The sequence below is a fragment of the Mytilus trossulus genome, chromosome 5 (assembly GCF_036588685.1).
Source record: "Mytilus trossulus isolate FHL-02 chromosome 5, PNRI_Mtr1.1.1.hap1, whole genome shotgun sequence".
Taxonomy (NCBI): domain Eukaryota; kingdom Metazoa; phylum Mollusca; class Bivalvia; order Mytilida; family Mytilidae; genus Mytilus; species Mytilus trossulus.
The window spans coordinates 53340307-53354031 of record NC_086377.1 but is presented as its reverse complement, the minus strand read 5'-3'; positions in this window follow the sequence as shown (position 1 = coordinate 53354031).

The following is a 13725-nucleotide window of genomic DNA, read 5'->3' as shown; positions in this document are numbered from 1 at the left end:
TTAAATCACAAATACTGCTGTAACCGGATCAGCCTTCAACCTTTTTATCCTTGATAATCGGCATTTAATTTGTTAAATAACTTCAGATTTTATACGACGATCATTCGAAAAATTTGCCAAGTATACTTTTTTCTTCTGTTTTATATATCTTTTTCTCACCGATTTTATATTTACGGGATTGGTCACAATTCATTCTGAAAAATAAACGATGGAATATGAATGGTTATGAATAAAATATTCTATTTAATTAGTATGCCCTTTATTAAGAATACATTTCAATCACTGACTTACTGACCCCCTCTCCAATATCCATCTCATTATGTAAACGATACAATATGGGAAGGAATATGGTAACATTTTTAGAAAAAGGTTTGAAATGATACTAGCACCATACACATTAAAAGCCTTTTGTCTATATACAAATTATATTTGTAAATTAATTTATCGTATACCAACAATGAATTTCATACTTACAAGTTCGTTCTAGATTGAAAATATCTATAACTGAAATGTAGCCGATCAGTTACATTAGTTTATAATTTATTCTTAAAAAAAACTCCGTAATGTCAATCAATATTATATTACGCCTGGTGTTCCTTTTTTTTTTTATTAATTAAAGATATGTTTTTTGTATGACAATTTTTAGTGCTGTTAAAAATTTCTTTATCATGCTCAAAACAATCTTCTGTATCATTTCTTTCATTGGTTGAGTCGCTTTTTTGTTATCTTTTTGTATTGCTTCTTTCCTTACAGCCAATGCAAACTCGTTTCCGTTTTTCATTTAATGTTTGACATTTTCGGAAGTTATGTAGTTTTCCTTCTTATACTTCTTCTTTACTAAATCGTCTATAGAATCTGTAAAATCTTCATCATTCTCTTTTTGGTCCTATAAAACAATCTCCATGGCATGATTTATATGGTGATACAACTGTTCGGTGTGTTCTGTTTTCATTCTTGTGTTTTGAATCCTGGTCACGGCACCATAATATCGTGAAGGAAACAAAAGTTCTAAGGTGTATATTTGTATTGCGTAAGCCACATTCATGTATATAGTAACAACAAAAGAATGACGTTACAAATGAAAGTTTCTTACTGACGTCCACAGGACGTCACGCTAAAGTTCGTGGGTTTCTCAACATTTATCGAAAAACAAAGCTCCTATGGCTAAAATAGAACATAGGAGAAAATGATTTTTTTTGCTTTTGAAGTATATGATGTATTAAACAAAAAAAAATTATAAGAAAATACGGGGTTTGTTCTTTAAAACTTAATTATTCTTTACATACTATGCGTATACGTCTATAAACATTACAAAGATAACACATACAGGCTAATACGGATTTGTTCTTATAATCGTATATATACATATTTTGTATATGCACGTCTCTATTCATTGAAATTAGTTTCTTATAATCTTGTAACACAAAATTCATGTTAATCCTATTCAGGATAATTTCATATCTTACATTTGTGGCTAGTTCTTAGTAATCTCTTGGGTTAAAATGTACAATGTGATTTTCTTGCATTTTCATAACTTATGTGAAGTTTATTAATTATCCACATCACATCCTGTGCATTAATTTAAAAAAACGAAGATAAATGAATGATATCAATTATCTCCTTGACGGAAAACACTTTGATTTGACATGAATGAAATATTGTATTAATATGTATAAAAGCATGACATGAAAATTCAGATACATTAATTTCGTTTTCCCGAAACCGCAGTAGACCATGAAATATCGACGCTTTAATGATAAGTGCAGAGGTTGCTTATTTAATGATAAGTGCAGAGGTTGCTTAAACGTACTGCCATATCCCATATACTTAATGTTTTGAGTTTTCTTTACTTAAATTTATACCAAGACCTCAGCTGGTTTCAGTTTGGGGACTGCTGTTTTAAGCCATAGTTTTGGCTGTGGTTTTGCATTACTTGTCAAATTAATTTTGGCTGTGGTTTTGCATTACTTGTCAAATTAAAGATGTTTTTTTTAGCGGGCTTTAGTTTTGGTGCCACATCAATTGTTGTACGGAATGACATCAGACTATGTATAAGGTTTGCAGTCACGTCCGGTCAGAAGGGGGACGTTAAATCCGATGCCTCGTGTGAAGAAAGTGCCACGCTCTATGTACGTTAAGAACCCTTGCAACAACTCTTCTGAGGGGTCCGTAGGTGGCCTTTTGCAAGGCAAAATTTCTGTCCCTATCAAAAATACCCTTATTTTCCAGTGGCAGTCCAAATTTTCCCGACCATCATCCCAGATGGCCTCTGTCGTATCAACATACCTAATGTATTTATTGTGGACTTGTTCTCGTCCTGAATATGCATGAAATATTTGCCACTGAACGTTAAGCAACCAACAATTAATCAATCATAATTCTTCATGATGACATTAACAAAATCAAATGTTAAAGCAAACAACACTCAATCAATCATAATTCTTCATGATGACATTAACAAAATCAAAGGTTAAAACATTGTCAAGTGGAATTCTGTTCAACACATTTAACTATTATCATAACTTCATGAATGTGATGAAAGTGTGTACATCATAAGCATAAGAACTGGCAAAAACTTTTGCTTTGCACGGATGCGTAGACATTTCCACCAAGATGAGATCGGTACACCTCATTTTCCGCTAGGGACTGGTCCAAAAACTCGAAATTGTCCACCAGTAGCTTCCATCTGTGCAGTTGAAGGCTGACCCCCTTTTTCGTTGGAACTATATTTTCGTCCTTGAGCTCCCACTTTCTAACGTCTATACGAATTTCGTCATTCCATTCAGTGGCTTGTACAAATCTATTGTTCCCCAGTTCAATTTTGCAACGTGTTTTGTCCATCTCGATCTACTTGTGAATGAAACTAGAATAAGTGAAGAGATCGTTTTATAGACCTATGCGTCGTCCCCATTGGTTGGTTCAGCACGTAGCCATGTATGGAAGACTGACTCGTCAGAGCTACACAACAAGACCAAATATGCCGGCGCGTATTCGGTATGACTCATGGTATTGTTATGTAGTGTCTCATGCCCTGATCTTGCATCCTGATGATTCATGGTCGCAAGGCGTCATGACCAAATATGACCTGCGTCCATCCGTCCATCTGTCGTGACTCATCTTCCTTACTTCTGCTGACGTCATTATGGCTAGTATATGCCCATTTATAATATTGGGGGCGGGGCATGGGCATATGACGTCAGCGCCCTGTGTTTTGGGGTTGCATAAAATTCACACTCCCTACTGCCCTTGTATCTGAAAAAATTTGATTTAGCTACACTGCAATTGATATACGGTGATTTTCCTAAAGGACTCATTACATAATCTTCTAATATATCGTCAATATGATATGGTTGTAATCATCCGAACAACTGCAATTTTTGTGTCTGCTTGCTTAATGACAATATCATCACGGATCTTAAAATTTTCAGGGTTGGATTTCTTGTTCTGAGAGATTCCGAACACGTTTGTCACCGACTGATGACTTTACTTCTTGATGGATTCAATTCCCTTTTACTCAGAAATGTTATCTGCTTCCGGAATTTCGTGTAGATTAAAAGAGTTAACCGGTGTCCTGCTCTTTCCATCAAACTCGAAACTGATTTGAAGCTATCAAATCGTTTGGTCCATTTGGTCCACGTTTCTAATAAAAAAAATGTTCGGTAAACTAGCAACTCATTTTTTTTTAAACCGTTGCCACCATGTCATATTGGCAAGGAACACATTTACTGGGAATCCTGCTGTAATCAATGAAAGGATATCGCGATCGCAGAGACTCCAATTAACTTTAACCTGTTTCTCTCTCAAGAGATCAGCTGCCTTAGCGGAAAATATTTTATGGTTATCATAAAATGCAAGGCCATATAAATTATGGATGATGATTTTGTTATCTTTGTAAGCATCTAGCTCCTCCCTACGGTCTATGTATGCATTACATATACTTTTGATTTTCATAAAGCTTGGATGTAAAGGCGCCTATTTAATCTAGGATCGGGGTTGGCCATGTTTTCGTTTAACCCATCGGGTTAGAGGAGTTTTAAAAGAAGGAATGAAGTAAGCTCTTAAATTACTGTCTCAATAATATATCTCTGTAACGATGGTGCCACAATATCTGCGTTGACTCCATTTAGCTGTGACAACTGTCCCCTCAATTTAGAGGTCTCTAACAGCATACGGGCATTTTATTTCTATAATTTATATGGTACCATTTGAGCACAATTTTCCATCAGCTGTAGCACCAAGAAAACTAAATCCAGGATTGACCACTTAACCACAATCGTAAAGATGGTTGTCCTTATACTTTTCATCATATTGTTCCTTTGCCACAGTAACATTGCACTCATTTAGGAAAATGATGACCTTAAGATGCAATTAGCAAAATGATGACCTGAAGATGCAATAAGCAAAACTAGTAATAACTGTGAAAACGGTTAATATGTGTCTTTCCCAACACTTTATTGTGACTCTAGTCTTATCTAGTGACCAACCGCCTTAACAATACTGGGTACGTCGTTGGTAGAAACCCAGCTTCCTTTCTTGAGCGTAACTCCGACTGATTCTGGCCAGGTATGATGTAGTGTCCAAACTACATCCATGCCTGGCCCCGATTCCAATTCCTTTGCTCGTGCTGTGAAAAACTCAAAACAGGTATCCATTTCTTCCTCGCACCAGAGTGTTGATTTGTTTGGGGAAAATATCTCCTCAAACTTCAACATATCGGTGAAAAATATGCTCTCTTTCTATAGTAACCTGCATTTTGAAAATGAGCATTGTAAGACGAATGCCATCTCTTTAAAATAAGGTCTTTTTGACAACTATTTTTACCATAGAAACATTTGCTATGCTCTATACTAGTATATTGTAAATTGTAATAGTCACACATATCAATTAGAATTTTCTTAACCGGTTCTTCATCTGTATCCTTTTTTGGGGATACACTTGACACAATACTGTTGGTATTCATATCTGCTTTAGATCTGAGCAAGTACAGCAAATTTTCATAGTTCTCATGAATCATTCATTCCAAAATTATTTGTGATCATGGCAGTATTAATTAAAATCATCATAATAATGAAAACGTTGCGCACAATGGAAATAATATATTCGAAAATGAAACTAGTTGATTATATTATTATGAAAAAAAGTGGCGAAAAATATATTGTTTTGGCAAAAGAGGTTGCGAAAAAAATAATTGACCCAGGGGAAACCCTTGTCGGGGAAAGATTATATTATTATGAAGTTAAATGATCGTTACCTAAGAGGAATGTTTATGGTATACATAAACTATCAAAAATAGTACGCAGTGAAAGAATTGCTTCTCACAGATCACATCAAAAATATGTCATGGTAATAAGCTCTTTGTTAGCTGGCTGTAATGTAAGCAGCAGACTTAAAATAAATCATGGCTCAAGAAGTTCAGGAAGAAAATTTAACAGCAGGCAAAAGTCAATTGTTCGAATTTAGAATAAGAATGCGTAGTATACGCGGTTAATATGAAATAAATCAATGATTTAGTTATGTTCGTCGTCGAATCTCCTTACATGGATATTCTATATAGTTCAGTCAATCTGGCATAAATTTGACCCTAACTCGAAAGTAATTGCAACAGAAGATATTTAAGTTCTAATCTTTAGCATTATACCCAAAATATATACAGAAAAAGTCTCATAAAATCCAGCTTGAGGAAGATTAAAAAAATCACCATTTAAAATTCCTATGGAGATTTGCATTGAAAAGGGAGGTAACTCAAAAAGGCAGAAATATCAATAAAAATTGATACAAAATTATAACTTCTATTTATCAGAATGTATTGACTCTTGATATTTTAGTGGTTTTTAGAGAATGACAAACAAATCTAAGGGTGTTTTCATATATTTTATCAAGCTATAATCTAGATAAATAATTGTATTATTCATAATCGGATTTTGACCTGCTGGTTATCTGTGAGGTAGGTATTGCATGGTCTGTGTAAAAAAAATCCATACTTTGCCAAATTCTATAATTTCAAACATTATAAAAAAGTATTGATCGCCAACCCTTTTTTGAAGCTTGAGTTTGTGACAAAAAAATCAGACGAAAGGATAGCTCGTAAAATATGTTTCCGACAAAAATACATAATCACCGTTCTCACAATAAAGCAAGAAGATGCGGACGTATGTTTGACAACGAGAAAACTTCCATCAAAGACCGATTAATAATTTCTATAGGTTACTCTATTGCAATCAACAATGAGCAAAACCCATACCTTATAGTCAGCTATAATGTAAGACCCCGAAATGACAAATGTAAAACAATTCAAACGGTACAACTAACTGCTACAGCCTGATTAATGTACAAAATGTGTAAATTCCTACCCCATACATGAGTTTTCTTAATTATTTGGTAAAACAATCCTGAATTAAAGATTGTAATCAATGAAAACATTTTCTTTTTAAAAAAATAGTTTAGACCCCGACCAACTTTAATAATTGAAAGTTGGCAACGGCAGCATGAGAGCACGTATTTCTTTTTCAAATTTGATAAATATTTTATAAAGCTTTTCGTTAGAGATTTTTGAAAATATGCTATATTTTTAACATTTTTCATATTATCGTGATTGATGTTAAGATTGTGGTCTTCCAAAATCTCTGTACTTTAAACGGCATTTCCATATGAGTAGAATATAGGGTCAACGTTTGAAACTTTACGTGGGACAACGTCAAAACGTCGTTTTATATAGGAACGTCGCGTAACGCAAAGTGGCACCAATACCGTGCTTAACGTCTATGACATAAAAATTTCGTATTTGGCACTATTTTTTGGAATTTTTGGTCCTCAATGCTCTTCAACTTTGTATTTATTTGGCTTTTTTAACTATTTTGATCTGAGCGTCACTGATGAGTCTTATGTAGACGAAACGCGCCTCTAGCGTATAAAATTATAATCCTGGTACTTTTGATAACTATTTCGTAATTCATTAGTTGACCATTTATTCAATATAAAGAATCTCAAATTTAATAAAAATAATTGAGCATGTATTCTTCTTTTTGTGGTTTAAAGTTTCTTTAGATAAGTAAGTTGCGAAAAAAATATAATATACTGATATAAACAATACCGAATTTTCCCATTATTTTTTTCAAAACGGTTACAAAGCTTCAAATTTGCAATTTCATCAATGAAAAATGCCAGAAAAAAATAAAACTACCCAGAAAAATTTTGTTTTGTACATTTCATGAGCAAAATATTATATAAGTTAGTCAAATACAAACTTATAACCCCATCAAAGTATCATACTGTACATAAATGTCAAGTAAAACAACCTAAAACTGACCAAAGAAGACTCATTTTGGCAAAAGTTATCTCCCCTTCCATTGTTAATTTCCATAGGAAATAAAAAATGAAGATTTTGAGTTTTCCTCAAGTCAGATTTTATGAGACTTTTTTCTCTGTATATAAAGGGCATAATGCTATAGATTAAAACTAAAACATTTTCTGTTGCAATTAGTTTGAGGTTAAATCGTAGTTCGACTGGACTATTATGCTAGTTGTATAGCTATTCCTTGTATGTCAAGACACATAGCTCCTATGTCTAAAATAGAACACAGGAGAAAAATGATTTGTTTTGCTTTTGAAGAAATAAGGACGATTCAAAGAACATTTAAATAAATTGAAAAGCAAAAATAATCATTGATGAGAGACTTAACCAAAAAAAATAAGGTGAGCGATTTAGGCTACTGAGAGCCTCTTGTTCTTAATTCAACACTGATTATCCGATGTCTAAGAATGCGATAAATAAAGAGAACATGTAATGCATTATATCATTATATTGTATCAATTTGATCCCATATATCTGATTCTTGGGTAGAAATACGACATATTTCATATAAGACAGATTCACAATAATATTAAATTCCAGCAATAGATGTTTATATATATGACAAATGCTAATCCCAAAGTGATCCCAAATTATCAAACTAAACTCTTCTTTTCACATATTGTAGCACATGACGTACTGCATCAATTGTTACACTGTTCTCCTTTGGTGGTATTTGTAAAAAAGTTTTCATAAATTTTCATCAATAAAAACTTATTTGTTCGTCATTGAACATTTAGTATTAAAGAAACAATGTGTAGAAAAAAACAATTATAAGTTGGTATGTACAGAACACGAAACAGTCTTGGTTTTTAAAATTAAAATACAAATATAGATGTATCATGTGTTTACTAAAATGAAGAATAACATTACCTCATTTTTCGTATAACTCAAATCTTCCGTCTTCTTGTTGATCTCACTTTCACTGACTTCTGAATCAGAGAACGGTGGTTTCGCTGCACTTTTGTCCTTCGGATTCCATACCCATAGAGGTTGAGCCATCAAAACCTCTGCCAAGCTATGTATGTTAAATAATAAACAAAACATTTTATTTTAGGTTAAAGAAAATGGTGTTAGGCAACAGCCATTTCTTATCTGGGGTATGAAAGGGGGCCGAGATTTTTATATTTTCATAAAAAAAAATTCAGAACCTTCCTCTGATATTTTATTTTCTTTTGAGAAGGAATGGGAACAGAAACACTTTTTTTTCTCAAAACCATAAAATTTACATAAAATTCATTTTAATTTTTTAATTGATGTAAAATGTAAACTGCATGGATCTGTCTATATCCTGGCATTGGCTGTTGTCTCTGTTGATTTTTTAGCCCACTTTCTACATAATGATATTCTCTGAGTCCGTCTTACGTACCACAGTCCTTGAATTTGAATACTGAAATTGAAGTGGCCAACATTGCAATATCTATTGGCAAAGAGTTAGTAGCTCCAAATTGAAAACATCCACTTTTTCCAACTATGATAATTGACATTCCATTGAAAAAGAGGTCTACAAGTCTATGTCATACACAATCAGGGTTTCTATAAAAGACCGCTAGTGATACCATATCTATCCCTGTAATAAAAGTACCATTTCATAATAATAATAATAGTTCCAGTTTTAAGAAGGTCTAAATGTAGAAGCATACATGCGGGAGATTTGGAATGCCTTTAATATTTCTGGATCAAAAAACTATTACAGGAAAATACAAAAAGTAATAAGGTATGAAAAGAAATCTTAGCGTTATCTGTAGGCTGGACAGATGTTGCTGTAAAACATCTCAACTGTTGTTATTTTCGATATTCTCAAATTCAGCAGTGCAAAAAAAAATTTCAAGCAGGTGACAGCATATTTTTTTTTTTCAACTATGGTGCAAAACATGATTTTTTTTCTCTTAGCTAGGCCATCCAAATATTTTTTTCATGAAAATCCTAGCCAGCAGTATATGTTATGCAGTTCTCGCGTAAACCAAATATGACACAATTTCTTGTGCCATAACTTCGAAATTTTTGCAGGACACTTGTCTATTGCAGTGCTGTGGTCCTGACGAATGTTTTTAATCCCTTCTTGCATAGCTTCAGTGAGGTCCTCTGCAGACACATGTTTTCCATACTCGTTTAACAAGTTGTGGTCAAATCCGAGCATTAATGTATCTACTGTAGGGAGGTTTGCAAGTAGTTTACATTGGATAATATTAAAATGTATAAAACGATCTTCGTCTTTTTCCAGTATCCCCAAGGGTGACTGGGGTATAGAAATATGGTCACTTGGTCTTCTCCCGACCGGCAGTAAAACGCTTGCCGAAGTGGGGCGTCCGTTTGGCTGTGCGGGATATATCAAGTTCGCAGTCATGTCCGGTCAGAAGGGGGACGTTAAATCCGATGCCTCATGTAGAGAGAGTGCCACGCTCTTTGCACTTTAAGAACCCTTGCAACAACTCTCTGAGGGGTCCGTAGGTGGCCTGTTGCAAGGCAAAATTTCTGTTCCTATCCAATATACCCTCTTTTTCCGGTGGCAGTCAAAATTTCTCCGACCATCGTCCCAGATGGCCTCTATTGCATCAACCTACCTATTGTATTTATTGTGAACTTGTTCTCGTCCTGAATATGCATGAAATATTTGCCACTGGACGTTAAGCAACCAACAATCAATCAATCAATTAATTAATTGTATTGACTTTGCTGATATTCGTAAGAAGCATTTCAATGTCAATAATATGTATGATTTATTTAATGATGTTCCATTTACAAATATTGTTGCTTTTTTAAAAGAAATTGAAATTTATTATAAAATATAAAAATGTTATTATATTTAAATCGATTTTAATTTTTATCACGTTATTTTACTGTTAATTTTTATTTGTATATACTCAATTTGCTTTAGTCAAGAATTTTAGTATATTGAAGGACTTTTTGTCTTATTTTAAAAATATGCTTTAAATTGTAAAAATATTCGAATTAGCTCTCGCCGCGATATAGCCTTTTTGTGATAATGCGGCGTAAAGCAACCAACAATCAATCAATCAATCATATCTGCATATAGTTCTGTTTAAAAAAATTGAAAAATTGCTCGACTCTATTTCATTTTATATGAGTTTCAATGTTTATTACATTTGCCCTTGGGCAGTTTAGTCGTGTTAACAGTGTTATTGGTGTTGTTTTTTGTTTTCTCAGAAAAGAAGCAGTTGCTTACTTCAGTGCGAATTTCTTTGCATGCCTTGTAGTCATGAAAATTATTAAAAATAAACGTAGATACTGATGGTGTCATTGCTTTGCCATGAGTGAGGTGTTTGTGACCTTTAAACTCCCTTGAGGATTATGCTTTTGTGGTTTTTATCCTCAGGTGTTTGTCTTTCACTTATAAATTTATAAAAGTCTTCAAAATAAACCAAAGGTTTATCGATTCCTCCTTTTTTGAACTGGTAAATATCTTTCATTTTTAGGCAGTTAAGTCATGGCCATATTATTTCATTATGCCAGCACAGCAGAAAATCCTATGCATCACTTTTGTTCTGAAGGGAATACTTCTTGGTGAGAATGTCAAGTTGACAAAGACTGTGGATCATCAACCAACCGACCCCTAAAAAATCCATTTTCTGAAGTTGTAGTCCAAATACTAAAACCAGTTTTCGAAAAACTGTCTGATGAAAAACTGCTAAATAAAATTCGGAATCCTGTTGTATAACAAACATATTATATGAATTAATTGAAATGTTACATATGATCGAAGAAACAAAATAGTATTCAAGTAAACAAATAAACAACACAAGCCAGGAATACGCAAAGAAGGAATAAAACCATTAGCAAAACGAATCACAATAATATTTAATTTACTTAGTCCAAGGGACATACAAACAACATGAACCCCCAACAATGATTTAACTGCTCTTGGCATTACAATTCTAGCAATGCTGAATAGCTAAAGAAAGACTTTAGAGACAGATCAGACAAACTACTCTCTCTGTAAATTACTTGATAATTTATTTTACGTAACAGTATCTTACCTTCAAAGCATAAGCCCAATGACAGTATGTAACCCATCTTAACTTTCTATCTCCCCTATTTCTTCTCCTTTGAGAGTGAACTTCCTCTTGAAGCAGTGTCGCAAACATTTCCCCATCATATCTAAGAAACATATTTATAAACATAATAAGTCATATGATAGGCATATAATACCAAAAATATTAAATAATGTTGGCAGTGCTTCTATACACACCACATCAACATTATTTTATGATCATGAGCTCTTTGTTAGCGGGCTGTGTAATGACATCAACAGATATCAATGAATATTTTGACCCAAGAAAAGTACACGAACGCGTGAAATTGCAGGCACAAGTGAATAAGGCGTATTCTAAATGAAAAATAGTCGAATTTGCAAATAAATTGCAATGTGGATAGGAAACTGTAAACATTCCTGGAAGTAAAGACGGATAACCGTTGTACTTCTTTTACAAGAATTATCACTCTCTTTTCATCCATACCATAATGACCTCGTGGTCTACAAATTTATAGGGAAGAAATGAACGACATGTCTGTCTCGTCAATATAATATATGAAGTCATCAATTATTTTATAATTGTCAAATTGCTGTAAAACAAGTTCCCTTAATTCTTCTATCAAAGGTCGCATTTCAACACGAGTTTTTAAGCAATGTAAGAAGAACAGGACTGTTTTTGTGGAGACTGCCTTAAGACAGGATTGCATTTGACATCTACACAAAGGTTTCCGTAAATTTTCCAACCCCCTCAGTATATACTCAATTTGCTTTAGTCAAGAATTTAAGTATATTGAAGGACTTTTTGTCTTATTTTAAAAATATGGTTTAAATTGTAAAAATATTCGAATTAGCTCTCGCCGCGATATAGCCTTTTTGTGCTAATGCGGCGTAAAGCAACCAACAATCAATCAATCCAACCCCCTCAGAGGGATGCATATATACACATACTGGAGACGAAGAAGCTAGTAATGTTATGAAATTTGAAAACATGCTAGATAACGTTACTGTTTCATTGTCAATGATTTTAATAAGAATAAAAAATGCAGGATAGGAGTGCAAATAACTCATAAGTTCAAATTTTTCTGCCATGTTCAAGACAGAAGTTTGTATCATCGAAAAAATATTACCTCCTTTGGAAAATATGCAATAGTTTTCGGGCACTGCCTTTTCCTCTTGAACCAAACATGACATGAATGTTCCTTATGAGGTGCTGACCAAGTGTTGTTACTTTGTAGCCGATCCATCATCCAAGATGGCCGCCAGCGGGGGACTTAGGTCAACATAGGACCCTATGGGAAATGCAAACACATGACTTCTTTTAGAGAACCACTAAATGGAATAAAACCAAACATAGCATGAATGTTTCTTATGGGGTGCTGACCAAGTGTTGTTACTTTGTAGCCGATCCATCATCCAAGACATAGGTTATTAAGATAGTTACAAGTAAAAGTTAATATAAATGTCAAATAATTCGTTGATATAGGAAACTAAAGTAAGAAGAAAACACATAAACAAGATAGCGAATAACAAGCATTATCTTAGATGCATGATAATCAAATAGTACAAGTCAAGAACCTCATTAGTTATTTGGCACGCGTTTAGAAGGTTGCCAGGTCGACGGACAGCAGAAGTATGTCGAATTGATATCACATCCAAGGTTATAACCATATTCACAGAATGTGTAGATACTACAGCATCATGAATATTCAGTTATACATTTAGGCACACGAGATAGTTATTAATAACCAATAAAAAAGTTTAGATACGAAGATTGACGTACATAAGATATTAATTAAAATTTAACAAATCTTTAATTATCAATTTTAATGAAGATCAGAAATTGAAATTCTTCCAAAAATATTATTTTATTTAATTTAAGAAATAAAAGTCCAAATGCTTTTCAAAAACAAATAAATACATTTTGCATATTATGAAGCAATATAAGTTTTGGCAACACATTCCAAGAAGCTCAATCTTGTCTGGGGAACAAGAATGTCGGGTAATGAGTAGTGACTATAAAAGCAAACGTAAGTCTACTGCCCGTACATTACATTACATTACAATCCTTGTTCCAACCAGCAAATTGAGTTGTCTTATTTATTTCATTAAAAAGGTAAGTAATATAATGTTACTTAAAGTAATTTAATAAAATAAATTAATTGCAAATTAATAGGAAATAATTCAATAAATATAATAAGTTAATTCGAGCAATATTTGAAATAGAAATATATTTGTTATTGTCAAATGATAATCTTTATTGTTAATCTGTATGAGTTATGCACTGTAATATTTTACGATCAAAAAAGAAAAGAAACATTACATTACATTACATTACAATCCTTGTTCCAACCAGCAAATTGAGTTGTCTTATTTATTTCATTAA